Source organism: Pan troglodytes, chromosome 2 (genome assembly GCF_028858775.2).
Source record: "Pan troglodytes isolate AG18354 chromosome 2, NHGRI_mPanTro3-v2.0_pri, whole genome shotgun sequence".
Taxonomy (NCBI): domain Eukaryota; kingdom Metazoa; phylum Chordata; class Mammalia; order Primates; family Hominidae; genus Pan; species Pan troglodytes.
The window spans coordinates 158,015,964-158,038,784 of record NC_086015.1 but is presented as its reverse complement, the minus strand read 5'-3'; the positions used below and the strand labels follow the sequence as shown (position 1 = coordinate 158,038,784).

General features: G+C 35.1%; 1 long non-coding RNA gene across 2 annotated transcripts; it reads left to right on the top strand.

Annotated features, from left to right (window-relative positions):
• The first annotated feature begins 12 nt into the window (after positions 1 to 12).
• Positions 13 to 19,824, top strand: LOC107970518 (uncharacterized). 2 transcript variants are annotated; one of them, XR_001713113.3, is made up of 3 exons: positions 13 to 313; positions 1,966 to 2,022; positions 19,382 to 19,824. It is a non-coding gene; the product is annotated as an uncharacterized LOC107970518 (long non-coding RNA). The 2 variants fall into 2 exon arrangements; XR_001713112.3 differs by having other exon boundaries at positions 19,378 to 19,824.
• Positions 19,825 to 22,821: the final 2,997 nt, after the last annotated feature.

Genomic DNA, 22,821 nt, shown 5'->3' with positions numbered 1-22,821 from the left:
TTGCTGGGGCTTCTGGGAAAGAGAAACTTTCCTTATATAGTTCCTATGGATTTGATAGTATGAAAGTGAAAGGTCTGGAGGTATCATATTTTGCATTCATCAGGAGCCTAAGGCTGCCAGTGACCAACACCTAGAATATGGGAATGAAGGAAGCCAACCTTCAGGAGCCAGAATACAGAGATGAGACCTGGTGGCCATTTGTTTCTAAATAAAGCTGTACCTGAAGATATCATTCCCCAAAGACCCTGCCATTATATGAGACAACGGTTACATTTTTTGTTTATGGCAATTTAAGTTGAATTTTCTAGTGTTTGTAAGTAAATGAATGCTGATATTTAAATTTTACTCAGAAAGCACTAACCAAAAAAGAAATGATTGCTAAACTAGACTATGCTAAAATTCAAGACTGTGTTTGTGAAAATAAAGTCTCAAACAGCCAAAAATACTTGCAACACATAAAATTGACAGATCAGTACCCAGAATATATAAATAATTCTTATAAGTAGAAAGATAATGAAAAAAATACACTTATTTTACAATAGAATTGATATATATACATTTAAAAATTTTTAAAATTAATTGACAATAATTGTATATATTTATGGGATATAATGTGATATTTTTGATATATTTATAACTAATAAAAAGACTAAATCAAGCTAATTAACATATCTACCACTTCACCTATTTATTTATTTATTTGGTGAGAACATTTAAAATAAACTCATTTCACAATTTTGAAATATACATTATTATAATCGATGGTTACCATGTTGTGCAATAGATTTCTAAAATTTATTCCTCTTGTCTAACTGGAACTTTGTACCCTTTGCCCAACATATCCCCATTCCTCACACCCCTGAAACCCCTAGGTTCTAGTAACCACCGTTGTCTTCTCTGCTTCTGTGAGTTTGACTTTTTAAAATTTCTCATGTAAGTGACATTATGCAGTATTTGCCTTTCGGTACCTGGCTTATTTCACTTAGTATAATGTTCTGTAGCTTCATTCATGTTGTTAAAAATGACAGAATATTGTTCTTTCTCATGGCTATATAGTATTCTATTGTGTGTATTACATTTTTATTCATTCATCCATTGATGAATTTTCCTATAGTTTTTTTATGTTTTGTTTTGATGGACACTTGTTTCTAGTTTCCATTCATTTTTATGACTGAATAATATTTTATTGTATGTATATACCACATTATAAACATTTGGGTTGTTTTCAATTTTTGGATATTAGAAATAATGCTGCTATGAAAATTTGTACACAAATTTATTGTGAATATCTGATTTCAGTTCTTTTGGGTATATTCCAATGAGCAGAACTTTTAAGTCATATGATACTCTGTGTTTAACTTTTTGAGAAATGGACAAACTGTTTTCTACAGTGGCTGCACCATTTTATATTTCTATCAGCAATGTATCAGGGCTCACATTTATTTAATTCTCTCCAATACTTGTTTTTTAGAATTATGGTTATCCTAATGGATGTTAAGTGTTATCACATTGTGGTTTTAATTTGCATTTCCCTAATGACTAATGATGTTGAACACTTTCCATGTGCTTCTTGGCCATTTGTATATCTCCTCTGGAGAAATGTCTATTCAAATTTTTTGCCCAATTTTTAAGTGAGTAATTTTTCTTTTTACTGTTGAGTTGTAAGGGTTCTTTATGCATTCCAGATATTTGGTTGTTATATAATATATGATTTGCAAATATTTTCTTCCACTGGGTGGGTCATCTTTTCACTTTCTTGGTAGTGACTTTTCATGAATAAAAGTTTTTAGTTTTTACAAAGCCTAATCAATGATTCATTTTTAAATAAACTAAATCATGAGAAAAAAGTATTTTATATTTAGCTGCATATTAAATATCTTTATCTCTATGAGTAAAATTAAATTTCCATCTGTTAGGATTTCCCATCAGCTTTAAGATCTTTCTTTAATATTTTTTTTTGTACAGGTCTGATGATGACAACTGCCTTTAAGTTTTGTTTATCTAATATTGGAGTGAACGAAGGTGAGATAATAAGCTTTGCATTTGAATTATCTATTCTGTAATGTTTCACTTGTTATAATAAGCATATTTTAATGTTATTATAAAACAAGAGTTTTAAAAAGAGAAAACCATATTCAACTTAAATAAGGTTGGAAAATACTCTTAAGGCAATCTTGTCCTTATATTAGCATGTTACTCATTATAAAGAAAAGACATAATGAATTTTTATGGGGTTGACCTCTTAATTTTTCCAGCTTAGAAAATTATTATGCTTCTCTAAATAGTACCTATTTAATAGTAAACTATTAAGCTACCTGTAAACTATTAATACGAAATAGTACCTATTCCTGCAAACTCACTGATTAAACATGTATTTTCCCCTAATTGACGTATATATTTTAAATAGGAAACCAATTGAAACATTTTTGAGAGGGGCAAATAAAGTGAAAACAGATCTATATATATGCCTTCTCTCTAAGAGAGAAAAAAGTTCAAAGAAAATTAAATCAACCTGTTCTATTATTGTGACTACATGATAGAAATGTTTCAAAATAACACATGTTTTCTACATTAATGTTCTTTGCTGTCAACTTTTCTTGCAAATATGCAGTGAGAATTATAAAAATATAGAATAATGGTAATTTGAAGTTGCTTCTTGTTCACAAATGTATAACTTCAAAGACTAAGATATGTTCCATAGAGAAAAATGTTAAATGCAGTATAAAACACTGTAGGCTTGCCTGACTCTTGAGAATTATTCATGTTGCTATTTAACTGTTAGCATATTACAGGTACTCTTTTACTAAGTCTGAAGAAAGAAGTAGGAAAGTCACTCAGTATTTATCAATAAGGCTATTTACAGTCTTGGATGAATAACTGACATTTTAGAGTTAGCTGTATTTTGATAAATTGATATTCCACATATAGATGATGAAAAAGAGAAATAACGTTTAAAAGTGAATTTAATCAATACAAGTAATCCATTCATTCATGAAATTTTAAAGAAGAAAATGGTGTTTATTGTGAGGTGGAGTGTATGCTTTTTCCGTCCTGCCTTGCAACTCGTGATTTGCTTTATGAGGATGTGTGTTTTACCTACCATGTAGCAATATTCAACATGGAATCAAAATATGTAATTTTAAGTCTTAGATCTGTCATTAACTAGTAAAATAATCTTGAGTAACTCATTTGAAATTTTCTAAACGTGAGATTACTCATATCTAAAATAGGAATACAGTTGTGACCCTACCTACCATGTGAGATAAATGAGGGATCAAAAATAATATAATGTTTTTCAAAGCAGTGTGTACACCGTAAAGTTCTATATAAATATATCATTATCAGGTCAAACATCATTGCCCCATTCTCTATCCACGAACTTAAAAAAGTCTACGTTCTTTTCCATATAAGGATTTCTATGTTATGCATGAGTGAGGAAAGCTGTATTGCAACCCATTTCTATAAATATTGAAGAGGAAACAAAATGGAACAAAGTCTGGTTTCACATTTTTAACATGTAGTCTAATCAATAGATGAAATTTGGGTTTTCTGTGAAGAAGACAACGACTCAAGAACTCACCCTCTCCATTATTATCTAGCTTAGACTCTTGTCTTTCTCCTCCAGCAATGCCTAGTAGTTTCATCTGATCACTCCTTCACCCAAGTCTTTGCATCTGCCAGTCTGTTTATTCTGCCATCAGATAATCTTCCTAAGTGTGATTAGATTATTCTCATGTTTATAAATGTCTATTAATTTCCATTTGCATAGAAGATAGAAGTTTGTTTTAGAAAGTATGTCATAACTTGCTTCTGATTCCTCCAGGAGGAGAGTTACCCAAAGTGGAAATATTCAGGATTAATGTAAAATGTCAAAGAAAAATTTGCTTTTATTTATACTAGTCTGAAAAATTTAAGAATGTTGTAAATTAATTCTTAATATCTGACACTTTTTGAACACTACTCTTTGCCAACTGTGTATTTCATGTTTATCATACCAGTGCCATTTTTTGTTATGTAATATACTATTTCCAGGTGAGAAAATTAAAGCATAAAAGCATCAAATAACAGAACCTAGAACATACATCTAATAAGCATTAGTTATATGTGCTAGATTTCTGAACTCTACCCTAGTGCTTTCCTTGTATTTATTTTTTTAATGATTATAATCCTTATGGTTTTTTCTAAATAAAAAAGTTATGAGAGGCAGGTTGAGCAAGATGGCCAAATAGAACCCTGTAGCAATTGCCTGACACCACAGGAAAACTAAGTTGAACGACTATCCAAAGAAGAAAGCAGCTCCATAGGAACCAAAAATCAGATGAGTGATCACAGTATCTGGTTTTAATATTATATCAAGGAAAGAGGCAGTGAAGAGGGTAGAAAATACAGTCTTAAATTGTGAATACCACTCCTGCTCCAACCACCACCAGCAGCCACATGGCTGGGAAAGAGAATCTGTGCACTTGGGAGAGGGAGAGCACAGTGATTGTGGGGCTTTACATTTGAATTCAGTGCTGCCTGTCACAGTGGAAAGCAACTCAGTGCAGAATTCAGCTGGCATCCACAAAGAGAGCATTTGGACCAGCCCTAGCCAGAGGGGAATCATCCATCCTAGCAATCAGATTCTGAGTTCTGTATAGCCCTACTATCTCAAGCTAAAGCACTCTGGAGTTCTAAATAAACTTGAAAGGCAATCTAGGCCACAAAGACTACAATTCCTGGGCAAGTCCTGGTGCTATCCTGGACTTAAAGCCAGTGGACATGAGGTTCATATGATCCACCGAGACACCGGCCAGAGTGGCCAAGGAAGTGCTTGTGTCACCACTCCCCCAACCCTAGGCAGTGCAGGTCACAGCTCTAAGAGAGACTCCTTCCCTTTGCTTGAAAAAAGGAGAGGGAAGAGTAACTTCCCCCTTGCATACCAGCTTGGTATGCAACTTGGATACCAGCTCAGCCACAGTAGAATAGGGCATTAGACAGAATTCTGAGGTACCCATTACAGGCCCCAGCTCCTGGATGACATTTCTAGATACACCCTGGACCACGAGGGAACCAGCTGCCTTGAAGAGAAGAACATAATACTGGAGATATTTATCACCTGCTGACTAAAGTGCCCATGGGCCCTGAATATTCAGAAGTGGTAGCCAGGCAGTACATGCCGTGAACCTTGAGTGAGACCCAGTGCCATGCTGGCTTCAGTTGTGACTCAGCACATTCCCAGCTGGAATGGTTATGGGGAGAGACTCCTGTTTGAGGAAAGGAAGGGGAAGAGTGAAGGAAACTTTGTCTTGCACCTTGGCCAAGTAAGGTAGACCACCAAGTGGGCTCTTGAGGTCCTCAGTTTCAGGCCTTGGACAGCATTTTGGACTCATCCTGAGCCAAAGGGAAACCCACTTCCCTGAAGGGAGAGACCCAGGCCTAGCAGCATTTACCATAGGGTAAATGAAGAGACCTTGGGCCTTGAGTAAACATTGGCAGTATCCAGGCAGAATTCCCCATAGTCCAGGGGCAGTGGTGCATGGGGAGAGATGTCTTCTGTTCGAGGGGAGAAGAAGGAAGAGTGGAAGGACTTTGTCTTATGGATTGGGTGCCAGATGAACCATCGTAGAACAGAGCCCTAAGTAGATTCCTACGGCCTCCAACTCCAGGTCCTGGCTCCTGGATAGCATTTCTGGTCAGCATTTCTGGATAGCAAACCTGGTCAGGGGAGGACTTTGCTGCCCTGAAGGGTAGGACATAAGCCTGGCTGGATTCACTACCTGCTGACCAAAGAGCCTTTGGGCCTTGAGTGAACACTGGAGGTACACAGGCAGTGGTCTCTTTGGGCCCTGGGTGAGACCCAGTGCTGTACTGGCTTCAGGTTTGACCCAGCAGTCGTTACTGGGGTGACCACAGGGGTGCTTGGTCACCCCTCCCCCAGCTCCAGGCAGCTCAGCACAAAGAGACTCTATCTGTTTGGGGAAAAGTAAGGGAAGAGAACAAGAGTCTCTGCCTGGTAATCCAGAAAATTCTTCCAGATCTTATCCAAGACCACCAAAGTTGTACCCTTATGAGTCAGCAAGCGTCACAGCGTGACTAGCCTTAGGGTGCCCCTTAATATAGATATGACTGCAGTGACCCAAGGCTTAGATCACAACACTCAAGTTCCTTTGAATACCTGGAAAGCCTTCCTAGGAAGCATGGGTCCCAACTAGCCCAGACTGTGAAGATGAGAATAAATGTTTACTTCTTCAATGCCCAGACATCAACCAATATCCACAAGCCTCAAGACCATCCAGGAAAACATAACTTCCCCCAGTGAACTAAATAAACTACCAGTGATAAATCCTGGAGTGACACAGATATGTGACATTTCAGGCAAAGAATTCAAAATAGCTGTTTTGAGAAAACTCAATTAAATTCTACATAACACAGAGAAGGAATTCAGAATAATATCACATAAATTTAACAAAGGAATTCAGATAATTTTTTTAGATTTTTGATTTTAATTTTATTTTACTTTAAGTTCTGGGACACACGTACTGAATGTGCAGGTTTGTTACATACGTATACATGTGCCATGGTGGTTTGCTGCACCTATCAACCCATCATCTAGGTTTTAAGCCCTGCAGGCATTAGGTATTTGTCCTAATGCTCTCCCTCCCATTTCCCCGCACGCCACAACAGGCCTGGGTGCGTGATGTTCCCCTCCCTGTGTCCATGTGTTCTCGTTGTTCAACTGCCACTTATTAGTGAGAATGTGCAATGTTTGGTTTTCTGTTCCTGTGTTAGTTTGCTGAGGTTTTAAAACTCTAGCAGAAATTGTAAAGCTGAAAAATTCAATGCTGTACTGAAGAATGTGTGAGTCTCTCAACAGCATAACTGGTCAAACAAAAGAAAAATAGTAGTGAGCTTGAAGACAGGCTATTTGAAAATACAAGTAAAAAGAGATGAAAGAAAAAAGAATAAAAAATAATGAAGCATTTTTACAAGATCTAGAAAAAAAGAATCTGCTTGGTTAAGAAAAAAAGTACCCTAAAAGCAGCAAGAGAAAAGAAGCAAGTAAGATACAATGAAGCTCCAATACATCTGGCAGCAGACTTTTCAGTGGAAACCTTACAGGCCAGAGGAGAGTAGCTTCACATATTTAAAGTGCTGAAGAAAAAAACCTTTCATCCTAGTATGGTATATCCATGAAAATATCCTTCAAACATGAAGAAAAAATAAAGATATTCCCAGACAAACAAAAGCTGAGGGAGTTCGCCAACACCAGACCTGTCCTATAAGAAATGTTAAAGGAATTCTTCAATCTGAAAGAAAAAGACATTTATGATGTACAAAACTCATTGGTAGTAGTAAGTGCACAGACAAATACAGAATATTATAACACTCTTTGTGATGTGTAAACTACTCATATCTTGAGTAGAAAGACTAAAATATAAAATAAGCCTATCAAAAATAATAACTACAACACCTTTCAAGTTAGACAGTATAATAATATATAAACAGAAGCAACAAAAATTTAAAAAGTGAGGAGAATGAAGTTAAACTGTAGAGTTTTTCAAATTAGTTTTCTCTTTGTTAATTACATTGTTTTTTCCACCAGTGTTAAGTTGTCATCAGTTTAAAATAATGGGTTATAAGAAGTTATTTGGAAGCCTCATAGTAACTTCAAATCAAAAAATCTACAAGAGATACACAAAAAATAAAAAGGAAGAAATTAAAATGTAATACCAGAGAAAATCACCTTCACAAAAATAAAGACACGAAGAATAGAAGAAAGGTAGGAAGAAAGACAGGGAGGGAGGGGAGGAGAGAGGGAAGAAAGACCACAAAAAAAAGAAACCAGAAAACAAATAACAAAATGACAAGAGTAAGTCCTTGCTTATCAATAATAACATTAAATGTAAATGAATTAAACTCTCCAAGGAAAAGACATAGAGTGGCTGAATAGATTAAAAAAAAAAAAAAGACCCGATGATCCATTACCTACAGGAAACACACAGGACCTATAAAGATACACATAGGCTGGGAGCAGTGGCTCACGCCTGTAATCCCAGCACTTTGGGAGGCCAAGGCAGGTGGATGACCTGAGGGTCAGGAGTTCAAGACCAACCTGGCCAAAATGGTGAAACTCTCTCTCTGCTAAAATTACAAAAATTAGCCAGGTGTTTTGGCATGTGCCTGTAGTCCCAGCTACTCAGGAGGCTGAGGCATGATAATCGCTTGAACATGGGAGGCAGAGGTTGCAGTAAGCCGAGGTTGCACCACTGCACTGCAGGCTGGGAGAGAGAGTGAGACTACATCTCAAAAAAAAAAAAAAAAAAAAGAAAAAGAAAAAATAAAGAAAAAAGACACACATAGACAGAAGATAAAGGAATTAGAAAAGATATTTCAGGCAAATGAAAATAAAAAATGAGCAGGAGTAGCTATACCTATATCAGACAAAATAGATATCAGCAATAACTATAAAAACAGACAACAAAGGTCACTATATAATGATAAAGGGGTCAATTCACCAAGAAGATATAATAATTGTAATTATATATACACCCAACACTGGACTACTCAGATATATAATGCAAATATTACTAGAACTAAAGAGAAAGATGGGCCTCAACACAGAAATACCTGGACACTTTAACACCCCATTTTCAGCATTGGAAAGATAATCCAGACAGAAAAATCAACACAGAAATATCAGACTTAATCTGCACTATAAACCAAATGGACCTAACACACATGTATGAAATATTTCACCCAACAGCTGCAGAATACACATTATTATTCTCAGTACATGGATTATTCTCAAGAATAGACCATATGTTGGGCCACAAACCAAGTCTTTAAAAATTCAAAAAAACTGAAATTATGTCAAGTATCTTATCTGAACATAATGGAACAAAACTAGAAATAATTAACAGGAGGAATTTTTGAAACTATACAAACACATGGAAGTTTAAAAATATGCTCCTGAATGACCAGGGGAATCAATGAAGAAATTAAGAGAAAAATTGGAAATTCCATTTAAATGGTCATGGAAACACAACATACCAAAACCTGTGGGATAAAGAGAGAGCACAAATAAGAGGAACATTTATGACAATAAATGCCTATACAAAAAAAGCAGATAAACTTCACAGAAACAACCTAATGCATCTTAAAGAACTAGAAAAGCAAGTGCAAAACAAACCCAAAATTAGTAGAAAAATAATTAAGTTCAGAGCACAAATAAATGAAATTGAAATGAAAAAACAATACAAAAATCAATGAAAAGTTTTTTTTAAAAAAAGATAAACAAAATTGACAAATATTTAACCAGACTAGCCAAGATAAAAAGTGAGAAGATCCAAATAAATAAAATCAGAAGTGCAAAATGAGGCATTACAATTGACACTGCAGAAATTCAAAGGATCATTAGTGGCTGCTATGAGCAACTATATGCCAATAAATTGGAAAACCTAGAAAAAATAAATTCCTAGACACATACAACCTAACAAGATTGAACCATGAAGAAATCCAATATGTCATAAAGAAATCCTGAACCTGAAGTGACCAATAACAAGAAATGAGATTGAAGCTGTAAAAAAAAGTCTCCCAGCAAAGAAAACCCAGAGAGCTTTACTGCTGAATTTTGCCAAACATTTAAAGAACTTATAACAATCCTATTCACACTATTCTAAAAAATAGAGGAGGGAATACTTCCAAACTTATTCTATGAGGCCAGTATTACCCTGATACCAAAAACAGACAAAGACACATCAAAAGAAGAAAACTACAGGCCAATATTTCTGATGAACATGGATGAAAAAATCTTCAACAAACTACTTGCAAACCTAATTCAACAATACATTAAAGAAGTCATTCATTATGACCAAGTGGGATTTTATCCCAGGGATGCAAGGATGGTTCAACATACACAAATCTATCAATGTGATGCATTATATCAATAGAATGCAGAAAAAACCCATATGACCATTTCAATTGATGTTGAAAAAGCAATTGATAAAATTCAACATACCTTCGTTATAAAAGCTGTCAAAGAACTGGGTATAGAAGGAACATACCTTAGCATAATAAATGCTGTGTATGACAGATTCATAGCTATTATCATACTGAGTGGGAAAACACTGAATGCCTTTCCTCTAAGATGTGGAGCACATAGATGCCAACTTTGACCACTGTTATTCAACATAGTACCTGAACTCCTAGCTAGAGTAATCTCACCAAGAGAAACAAATACAGAGCATTCAAATTGGAAACATAGAAGTCAAATTATCCTTATTTGCAGATAATATGATTTTATATTAGGAAACAACTAAGGATTCCACCAAAAAACTATTAGAATAGATAAACAAATTCAGAAAAGTTGCAGGATACAATAATCAACATACAAAAATCAGTAGCATTTACATATGCCAACAACGAACCATCTGAGAAAGAAATCAAGAAAGTAATCCCATTTACAATAGCTACAAACAAAATGAAATACCTTGGAATTGACTTAACAAAAGAAAGAAAAGATCTCCACATTGAAAACTGCAAAACATTGATGAAAGAAATTGAAGAGAACACAGAAAAATGAGAAAAATATTCCACGCTCATGAATTGGAAGAATCAGTACTGTTGAAATGCCGATACTACTTGATATGGTTTGGGTGTGTTCCCACCCAAATCTCATCTTGAATTGTAACTCCCACAATTCCCACATGTCATGGGAGAAACCCAGTGGGAGGTGATTGAATTATGGGGATGGGCCTTTCCTGTACTGTTATCATGATAGTGAGTAAGTCTCACAAGATCTGATGGTTTTAAAAACAGGGGGTTCCCTGCACAAGCTCTTCTCTTTTCTGCCACCATGTGAGATGTGCCTTTCATCTTCTGCCATTATTGTGAGGCCTTCCCAGCCATGTGGAACTGTAAGTCCAATAAACCTCTTTCTTTTGTTAATTGCCCAGTCTCAGGAATGTCTTTATGAGCAGTGTGAAAATGGACTAATACAGTAAATTGGAACCAGTAGAGTGGAGCATTGCTGAAAAGATACCTGAAAATATGGAAATGACTTTGCAACTGGGTAAGAGGCAGAGGTTGGAACAGTTTGGAGGGCTCAGGAGAAGATAGGAAAATGTGGAAAAGTTTAGAACTTCCTAGAGACTTGTTGAATGGCTTTGACAAAAATTCTGATAGTGATATGAACAATAAGGTCCAGGCTGAGGTGGTCTCAGATGGAGATGAGGAACTTGTTTGCAACTGGAGCAAAGGTGACTTGTGTTCTGCTCTAGGAAAGAGACTGGTGGCACGTTGCTCCTGTCCTAGAGATTTGTGGAACTTTGAATTTGAGAGAGATTATTTAGGATAACTGGTGGAAGAAATTTCTAAGCAGCAAAGCATTCAAGAGGTGACGGGTACTGTTAAAGGCATTCAGTTCTATAAGGAAAGCAGAGCATAGAAGTTCAGAAAATTTGCAGCCTGGCAATGTGATAGAAAAGAAAACCCCATTTTCTGAGTAGAAATTCAAGCTGGCTGCAGAAATTTGCATAAGTAATGAGGAGCCAAATGCATAAGTAATGAGGAGTCATTGTTAATCAAGACAAGGGAGAAAATGTCTTCATGGTTTGTCAGAGGTCTTCACAGTAGCCCCTCTCATCACAGGCCCAGAGGCCTAGGAGGAAAAAATTGTTTTGTGGGCCAGGCTCAGGGTCCCCATGCTGTATGTAGTCTAGAGATTTGGTGCTCTGCATACCAGCCATTCTAGCCATGACTAAACTAGGCCAAGGTGCAGCTCAGGCTGCAGCTTCAGAGGGTGCAAGCCCCAAGTCTTGGCAGCTTCCATGTGATGTTGAGCCTGCAGGTGCACAGAAGTCAAGAACTGAGGTTTAGGAACCTCTGCCTTGATTTCAGAGGATATATGGAAATGCCTGGATATCCAGGTTGAAATTTGCTAGGGGTCGGGGGGCAGGGGCCTCTCATGGAGAACCTCTGCTAGGGCAGTGCAGAAGGGAAATGTGTGGTAGGAGCCCCCACAGAGAGTCCCTGCTGGGGCACTGCCTAGTGGAGCTGTGAGAAGAGGGCCACCATCCTCCAGCCCCCAGAATAGTAGATCCATCAACAGCTTGCACTGGGCACCTACAAAAGCTGCAGACACTCAACACCAGCCCATGAAAGCAGCTGGGAAGGAGGCTGCACCCTGCAGAGCCACAGGGGCAGAGCTGCCCAAGACCATGGGAACCTACCTCTTGCATCAGCATGACCCGATGCGAGACATGGAGTCAAAGAAGATCATTTTGGAGTTTTAAGATTTGACTGCCCTGCCAGATTTCAGACTTGCATAGGGCCTGTAGCCCCTTTGTTTTGGTCAATTTCTCCCATTTGGAATGGCCGTTTTTACCCAATGCCTGTACCTCCATTGTATCTAGGAAGTAACTAACTTACTTTTTATTTTACAGATTCACAGGTGGAAAAGACTTGCCTTGTCTCAGATGAGACGTTGGACTGTGGACTTTTTGAGTTAATGCTGAAATGAGTTAAGACTTTGGGTGACTGTTGGGAAGGCATAATTGTTTTGAAATGTGAGGACATGAGATTTGGGAGGGCCCAGGTATGGAATGATATGGTTTGGCTGTGTCCCTACCCAAATCTCACCTTGAATTGTAATTCCCACAATTCCCATGTGTAGTGAGAGGACCCTGGTTGGAGATGATTGAATTATGGGGGCAGGTCTTTCCTATGCTGTTCTCATGGTAGTGAATTATGAGATCTGATGGTTTTAAAAACAGGAGTTTCCCTGCATAAGCTCTCTTTTTGCCTGCTGCCACCCGTGTAAGATGTGATTTGCTTCTCCTTGTCTTCCACCATATTGTGAGGCCTCCCCAGCCATATGGAACTGTGAGTCCATTAAACCTCTTTCTTTTGTAAATTGCCCAGTCTTGGGTATGTCTTTATCAGCAGTGTGAAAACAGACTAATATACTACCCAAGGAATCTATAGATTCAATGTAATCTATATCAAATTTTCTTCCATTGTGTGAGTTGCCTTTTAACTTTCCTGTGTTTTTTGAAATAGAAAATTTTTAATTTTGATGAAGTCAGACTTTTTTTTCTTTTTTCTTTTACTTTTGATTTCACATGTAAAATATTTTAAACATTTAGGAAAATGCAAAAGATAATATGGCATACAATTATGTACACACAACAAAGATTTAACATATTTAATTATCTGCAAGTTTGTTTATTTTTTTAGAACATAATTTGTGGTTTAAGATCCATGTTTTTTGCCTTTCTTTCAGAGTACACACAAATTCTAAATTTCAAATGTATAATTTTCACATATATGTTAAATAATCTCATTATATTGATAAAAATGTCAATTTAAATGTCTTCAGTCAATTTAAAGCAATGTTTTGTTGTTTAAAACATTTACATAAATGGCATAATATACCTAACTTTTTGCAGGTCAGTTTTTCTCAATATTGATGTTTTTTACATTTGTTCATGTTGGCTTATGTATATCTACTAATTTTCACCTTGGTATAGTGTTAAATTACGTAAATAAATAAATATATTTTCATTTTTCCACAGATATAAAATTAGGTTGCTTTTTTTGCTGTTGTAAATAATGTTTTAAAGTATATCTTTGTATATGTCTTTTAATGCTCAAGGGGAAGCTTTTGAAATATGATTTACCTAGAAGTAAAGTTTTTAGATGAAATAGTACAATTATTAAAACTTTACTATGCCCAATTGCTTTGTTGTAACAATTCATATCCAACCAGCAAAATATGAGTCAAGGTATCCCTGCTTAATTATCAACATTTTGTCAGACTTGTTAATTTTTGCCAACAAGACAATAATTTGGTATCTTATTAAAATTTGAATTTCTCTGTTTATTAATAAGATTGGTTTTCATGTTTATTGTCTATTGGATTCGTTTTCTGTAAAATTTCTGTTCATATCCTTTGACCATTCTTCTATTTGTTTTTATCTTGATGGCTTCTTATAGACTATTTGAATTTTTATTATTATTTTTGGAGGCAGAGTTTTTCTTTGTTGCCCAGGTTGGAGTGCAGTGGCATGATCTTGGCTCACTGAAACCTCCATTTCCTGGGTGGAATGTTTAATATATTCTGGATACTAAAGCATTACCAGTTACATGCTCTGCTCGTACCTGTGTTTTGATTTTTATGTTATTCTTTTCTGTGAAAAGATTTAAATTTTAATGTAACTACATTAAAGCTTAGTCCTTTTCTTTATAATTTATGTTGTATAATATTTTGAAATCATTCCTAGCCTAACTTTATAAAAAATACTATATTTTTCTAAAACTTTGAAAGATTATATTTTATACTTGTGTAATTAATTCATCTCAATTTGATTTTTTAATAAAGAGTAAGTCAGGTATTCATTTTAATTTTTCCATAGAGATAACCAAGTGTCCCAACATTATTAATTATGTAGTTTATTATTATTATAATTTCAGTTGATGTATATTATTTCATGTATATAATACATTCTCAGATATAAATTATTTGTTTCTCCATTGTTTCTTTACTGATCTTTCAGATTTTTTATCTCTTCAACTTTTTATATTGCATTCTGAGTACTTTCCTCATATATTTCTTTGAATGTACTAATTATATCTTCATCTATGTCTAATCTTCTAAATCCACCATTAAGTTTGTTAAGGTTTGTATTTTTACTACTACATTTTTTATTTCTGGAAGCTCTTTTTATATTTACTCAAAATTTGTATGTTGTTTTTATTTATACTATTTTATTATTTTCTTCTGATTTATATTACTTCATTTATTGTTGAGTTATTTAAAGCATACTTCCCTTGAGTCTCTCAGAATATTATTTCTTGAACTCAAGGAACAATTGATCTTAAGCTCAAGGGATGCTAACCTCCAATTTGTTGTCTGCTGACTCTCACTCATGGTGATGTTTTCTTTTTGCATTTTTGTTAATTTTTTTAATGTATGTTAATTTTTAGTAGAAGCACGTTTTCCTTTGGCACACCTGTAAAGTTTGAACTGTAAAACTATTTTTTAGAGACAATTTTGCATTTACTTCACTGAGGAATATACTGAGAATAGTTTATAGAATTATTTCTTGTTTGAGAATTCTTCACCATTCAGGTGCTATAAATTTCAATGCCTTACCTGCTTGAAGTGATTTTTACTTTATTTTATCTTGAACCTTGTGTCTTCTATCTTCCAGTGATTGAAGATTTTAAAATTTGCCTTTTTACTGAAAGAGCTTGATTCAAAGATCTCAATACTATTTTTCTACCACTCAGGAGCCCAAGGCCATATCTTTTATTCATATCGGGCATAAAAACTCTTGCCATTAGGTCTTATATCCAGATCCGAGATTTTTCCAAGTCTGATCTGGTAACAGCTTCTGAGCTTATATGTGTAATTTTCAGTTTACTTAACATAAAGATAAGCTTTAAGCTTTTCTACACGTTTTGTTTTATTTAATTAGCATTTCTATGTTTGTTTGTTTTCTCTTGAGACAGAGTCTCATTCTATTGCCCAGGCTGGAGTGCAGTGGCATGATCTCGGCTCACTGCAACCTCCGCCTCGGGGATTCAAGCAATTCTCCTGCCTCAGCCTCCCAAGTAGCTGGGACTGTAGGCATGCACCACCATGCCCAGATAATTTTTGCAGTTTTAGTAGAGATGGGGTTTCACCATGTTGGCCAGGCTGCTCTTGAACTCCTGACCTAAAGTGATCCACCCGCCTTGGCCTCCCAAAGTGCTAGGATTACAGGCATAAGACACCATGCCCGGCTATATGTATTGTTTAAGAGAAGTTCAATGTTAACTCAGTGTTAATACATTTAGTTTTAATTAACAAAACAGTAGTCAGAGAGCAAAACATGTATAATTTCTACATTTTAAAACTTATTAACTGTGTCTCTGTGAGCCACTATGGTTGATTTTTGTAAATAATATGTGAGCAATTTAAAACAAGGAGAACGTTTCTATATATTAATATCAGTTTTTTAATCAAGTTAGTTATATTCCTCTCATTCAGTTTTAGAACTTTATACTTAATTTGCTGGGGCTGAGAAATCTGTAAAGTTATTGTACCACTATAGTTATATTTGTGTTTATTTCTCCTTATATTTCAAATAATACTTGCTTTATCCTTTATTAGCATATTTTATTGAATATTTTCTTAATGAAAAGTTATCCTATATGTTGCATTTATTTTTATAACCCTAAATTCAAACTTGACTCATTTAAATATTGAGTCTTCCTTTCTTTGTGCTTGTATCTATTTGATAGATCTTTAAACAATTTTACAGATTCCAAGCCAATTTTAAGTGTGTCTCCTATAAACACAATATGTTTCCATCTGTTTTTTGAACCATGATATAGTTATTTTTATGTTTGTTATTGTTACTGTTATGGCAGATATGTTTAGATCTTTTGTCATCTTATCTTATGCTTAATAGGTTGACTTAAAATTTTTTCATTTTTCTTTTTTGTTTGATATATACTCTTATTTAGCTTAATTTCTTTACTCTGATAATTTAAAAGAAATATACATTATATTTTTGTATATTTCAATATGTATATACATATTTCTGACTTATTAGATTTTGAAACTCACACAATGTATACTGACTCCCTCTACATTTTTGTAGAAGTTATGGTATGACAAGTTTTATGTATTCTTAACTATTTTTCTCATCAGGCATAAACTTCTTTTTGAGTGAATTTTGGCAATTAATATTTTTCCTCAAATTAAATAATTTCTTAACATTTTTCTGTATTATGCATTTGTAGGTTCTTGATTACACTTACTGAGTGATTGCCTAACTCATTGCTTTTACTATTGCTTCACAAAATGCATGTCAAAACAACTTTGCCCTCGGTTTCCTGATTTTAATAATAATGACCTCATCATTGTCATTTTCTAAATGCTTGCTATTTAAAGTTTTCAATTTCTTCTTTAGCCAAAGAGCTATCAAAGATAATATTTTGCTTTCACTTTTCATTTATTTAAGCTTTACTAAATCTTTTTACTAAATCTTACTAAAGGTTTACTAAGATTACTAAAGTAATCTTAATTACTAGTTCATTTTTTATGGCTAGAATGTGTGTTCTACTTAATTTCCACTTTGTGGAATTCATAAAACTTTTGTCAACATTTTAAGATCATCTGAAAGTACTGTGTATTTTATTTGTAGGATAGAATCTTTTTTCTTTTTAACAATCTATATTAAGGTTCTCTAAGTGCTTTTAAAAATCAATAATGTTAGTAGTTTCACTGAAATAATAGAAGTCTATTTCTTATTTTGGTAACAGTCTAATATGGCTGTGATTGGTCTGGTGATTTGTTCTAAGAAGTGACTCAGGGATCCAACTTGCTTTTGTCTTCCTAGGGCAGTACTATTCAAAGTGTGAGAGTCTACAAATTGCCTGTCTGCAGCAAAAAAAAAAAAAAAAAAAAAAAAAAAGAGCTTGTGGCAGAATGTAAATCAACTGTATAACCAAGCATACTGCTTAGTTAGGTTGATGGTTTATAGCAAGGTTCATAGCAAGACTTTCTCAACGAAGGAAGTAGTGCCTGCCTTAGGACTTTAGAGTCCTCTACCGTTTTGTCTACATCTTATTTGCAGACTAGGGAAAAGAGACAGCAGAGATAATTGTTGGGAGTCTTCTTTTAATAGTAACCAGGCTGAGACATGACATGTATCATTTCTGCCCACATTTCAATGGTCAGAACTCACATAATTTCATGCAACTATAAGAGAGGTTGATTAAACATATGATAGCTAATTGCACAGGTGGAAAAATGGATTTTTATGAAAATAGTAATCTCTTTCATGATCTTTTCTCTATTTTTAATTCCCCATGCTCATTATAGAAGTATTTACAGCACTTCTTGCTCTGAATCACATTCTTAATACACTACATATGCAATTACTTCACACCCAAGAAATAAAGGTGACTTTCAATCAATACTTATTTTAAGAAACATTATTGGGCTTTGTTCTCTTTATTTTCTTCATTTGAACTATAAATAAGAAATCTTGTATACTCAGTTTATTTGTACTTTTTTAAAAAATAATTAAGTTGATTCTCCGACAATAGTAAATAGAAGTATTAGCGATGTCCACATTGACTGCAAGACTTTTTTTCCATTTCTTATCATTTGTCACACTGTTTCTGTTGGCACATGCATAAACATAAAATAGGATGCTTGGCCACTATTATTTTGTGAAAGTCTTCAACTTGTCAGGGGATTTTGAATAGCACACATCAATTTTGAAACCTTTAATCTCACCCTGATTTGTATCTTTAGTAGTTCTACTTTATATAAAATTGTGTAGTTTGCAATAGATTCTTAGAGTATTTGGGTTAAAAATATGATTTCTTGATTTTCCCCCCATGTGGCTGACATTTATCTAGAAGATAATATTTCTTTCACTCATTGAAGACACATAGTTTAATTTTTTCTCTTTTAATGACCCAGCATGAATCTTGCAAAGCAACTTGAAACAATACATTTTCAAATTTATGCTTCTTAAAGAGCCACTTCAATTATCTCCAAACATACAAACAAACCCATATTTGCAGAATCTCTGTGGTAACTTAGCTTAAAGTCAGGAACATAAACAGAAAAACTAGTAAGACATAAAGATCTGAGAAAGTGAGTTTATTGCAACCAGCCTTACAAGGATGAGTAATTTACTTTATTTCTCGGTTTCAGTTCAAGCAATTGTAAGGATAATTTATGATTGATTTTGCATTTTGGAAAGTAATTGTAATCATTTGTCTAAGCCTCTCTCCTGCAATATAATGTATTAATTAGCTTGCTATGTTTGAGTAGCTTTGCCAATAATGCAAATTTCTGATTTGTGGCAGAATTCATGTAATGATGGCAAAACTCAGGCTTGGCTTCCAGAAGATGCAGTGAAACTCCCTTATCTACATTTTGGAAACCATAAGAAAGACAAAGTAATTACTCCATAGTAGCTGAAATACCAGCTAATACCTGGATCCAGCTAATACCTGGATAATACATATTGCACATTTTCAAAGATGTGGTTGTATCATTTATATGAATTCTTTTTTAAATCCTGACCAGGATATTTATATTTAGGTGCCAATCAGTTTCTTTTTTGTTTTTACTTATTAATCCTAACATCAGAAACAACCAGGCTTTTCAATGTCCCATTAGACCTATTTTATAATATCAGTGTTATTTAGAAGCATTTGAGACTATTTCAAAGCTATTACAAGAACTCAGTTTTCATTTGATTTATCATAATATGACAATTTTCATCTACAGTTCCTGGGGTTAAACTCCCATAGCCTTTGTTACAATAAGGAGAATCTTTCCCTCTAACCTCTTCCTGCCCTCCTTTCTTTCACCTTTCCAAGACAGGACTCTAATCTGATTGTGGGTCATAAGACCCTCATTCTAGAGAAGATCCTGCCCCATACCCAGGAGGAAGGAATGCTGCACAGAAAGGAGTGAAGAATCTGAACAGTTTGGCCTTTGCTGAGTTTAAATCATACCCTTTTTGTCCAGTCACATTGTGACATGGTTGTCCGTGATGCAATCATGCCTATCCAATGAAGTAAGTCTCCATATAAGGCCTGAGAGGACGGGATTCAGGGTCTTCCAGAGAGCTAAACATGGGGAGACCTACAGGAAGATGAACAAGAACTCATCCATATGTAAGAAGGGTGGTGCACCCTACCTCCATGGAGGCAGAAACTGCTACACTCAAGACCCTTCCAGACCTCACCCTAAGTATCTCTGGCTCTTTATTTGTAGTCTTTAAAATATCCTTTACAATAAACAAATAAACACAAATAAATGTTTCCCTGAGTTCTGTGAGGTACTCCAGGAAATTAATCGAATCCAAAGAGGGGTTGTGAGAACCCCAGTTGGTCAGATGTTCTGGAGGCCCAGACTTACAATTGGTGTCTGAAGAGTGGAGGTGGTCGTGAAGACTGTGCCTTCAACCTGTGGGATCTGATGCTATCTCCAGGTGGATAGTGTCAGATGTTGAACTGGAGGATTCCCAGATGATATCCACTGCAGAATTGATTGCTTATTGGTGGAGAAAAACCCCTATATATTTGGTCACAGAAATCTTCTGTGATGATTTTTGCTGTGGTGTGAGAGCAAAGGACAAAAAAGTTTGAGTTTCTTTTAGTAATGACCAATATGTGCTTCACTACCATGTTTTTTTTATTGTCTATGTCTTTCATTTTTTTTTTTTTTTGATGTCACAATGAGAGATTGATTACCCAATGTCATGGAACTTGCGTTTATTTTCTTTAGGCAGCAACTTTCAAAACTTTTATCCCCCTTTTTGGAAAATCAACATTTTCTTCCTTAAAAATATCGGTTCTTGGTATCCCCATGTCTTTGTCATACTTACCTCAGGAAATTGATTGGAAGGCAATTCCTGAAAATCTCTATTTGATCAAATTTCTGAATCCTCAGGAAATGATACAAGAGTCCTGTGCTCCTACAGTTTAGAACATGATGACAACACACTGGTATATATAGAGGTTTATCTTAGAAACATTTTTGTATTTTCTTTTACATTTGGAAGTAGCACATGCACAAATGTTTTCTTCTTTTCTTACCATTTTGTTTAGATTTTTATAAATTCATGTTTGAAAATGAGTTGAGAAAACTCTGCAAGGCACCTTTAATACTAAAATATGAAGCATTGCACTATATGTCATTGCTAATTGATTTAATTTCCTTATATCTAGAGCAAGACTTGGTTAGCTACTTCAAATAAGATGGCTTATTTTCTCATTTCCTTCCATCCTATAGCAGCTAGCATATTACTAATTATCTAGTAGATATAAAATATGTTTCTAAGCTTACTTGAGAGTAAGGCAAGTTGTATGCCTTACTTGTAAGACAGTAAGCTTACTTGTGTTATGCAGCAGTCAGGAAGATCTGACGGCTTCATTGAGAACTGACAACAGAACTTTCATGTTGCATAAGGAATGCTCAGGGATGTTATTTCCTAGATAGCCTCAGTGTTCTCCAGTGAAAAAGGAAGTCTGTACATTTTGGTGAGACAGTGGTCACAGGGTATAACAGAAAGGACATTGAATCAGCAGGGCTGACAGGCAATGCTGAAGTGATTTCTCATTCCATTCCCCTGAGCTGGGAACTCAACTATTACTAGAGGAGTCAGAACTATACTGTCATGAGAGCACTTTCCACCTCTACAGTCATTTGGCTTATTACAGACTCCTGAAATATGGCGCTTCTGAAGTTGGATGTTTCTCAAACCAGTTTTAAATTGTGACAAATGCTCCATATTAAAATATTTAATTAATGAAAAAAATTACTGGGCAGTCCAGGTATTCATTATTACATATCTGTTCCACACATAGAGTATTCTCTGGTGAAGGGACACAGCCTTTCTAAACAATTGAACTCACCTACAAAGGTTGATGATAGTTTCCAGTATAGGCAGTTGACATTGTTGGGTCCTTTTCATTTTCTATTCTAACTTTACTGCAGCCTAACATTCCTGAGATTCTTCAGAACACCCTGTATTTCTATCCCCTTAAGGATTTAAACTGAATATTGGATGCATATTGGGGCTGTAGCTTACTCTTTAATTAAGGATAATCCCTAGGGAACATAAATACGTACATACAGGCATACACACATTAATCCCCTCAAATCAGTCTCTTTAGTTTCCATTGCTTTTTTTGTCTCATTCTTGGCCCTGACTTTGAGTCTTAAAACTTTTCCTAGTTCATTTTCTGCCTTTCAGAAACTTAAAGTCATGTAGTCATTTGCTAAGTTATCTATTCTATTTTTAACACATAAGTCTAAAATACTTGCCAGTTCATGCCCAAAAAGGGAACTTAATTCACTGCACTGGAAATTACTGTCTCCTTTTTTTTCTCACTTTCTTATCCTGCTTGGATAGCTCTAACTTCTGGTTTTCCCTTTCTCCATCCCAACCATCTGCAAACCCCCCTTTCCAACTACCCCAGCCCTCCCCAAACCCCCAACTTAGTCTGTTAGGTGACAACATGGCAAAGAGCTCTCATCTGTTAGCTGACAACTGTGACTGATCAATAATGACCAACCATCAGGAGAAGTGTGTGGAGAAGGATGTAGAGGCTGTCTCCAGGATCATCAGGTAGGAGTTGTAAAGCCAACAGTTGAAGTTTGCTGAGGGTATGGTCAGATGGGATGAAGAGAAGATGAGCATTTGCACTTGGCCTTCCCTGCCCTGCCCAAGGGCTGCTCTCTGGTCCAGTCCAGTCCAAGTGCCTCACAAACAGGGAAGTGTTATGCAATGTAATATACCATTTTCATTACTCCTCTTCCTTTGTAATACAGAGGGCACATTTTTTGGTAAATTGCAAGATTTTAGTGATGATACATCCTGGAATACGTATTGTTTTCAGTAACATAAATAACATAACCAGAAATTTGAATATAATCTGACCAGTTGTGTAGGAGGATATATCTGAGACAAGTAAGAATCAATTGCACCTAAGGAATTTTCTAACAGTGTGATACAATGGCTCTTGGATACATTTGGAGATATATTTCTATTATTAAACAAAAGGCAAATTTGAAGATATATTTCTATTATTATCCAAAGGGCAGTGAAGATCAGGAGTTGGCAAACATTTTTGTGTAAAGAGCTAGATAGTGAATATTTTAGGCTTTGTGGCCACATATGAAATTTTGGTCACATAATATTCCTTATTTTCTTATTTTTAACAAAGCTTTAAAAATGGAAAAAATATTCTTAGTACATGGGCCATACAAAGTTTGCCAACTTATGCTTTAGATCAGAAACATCAAGGAAACTG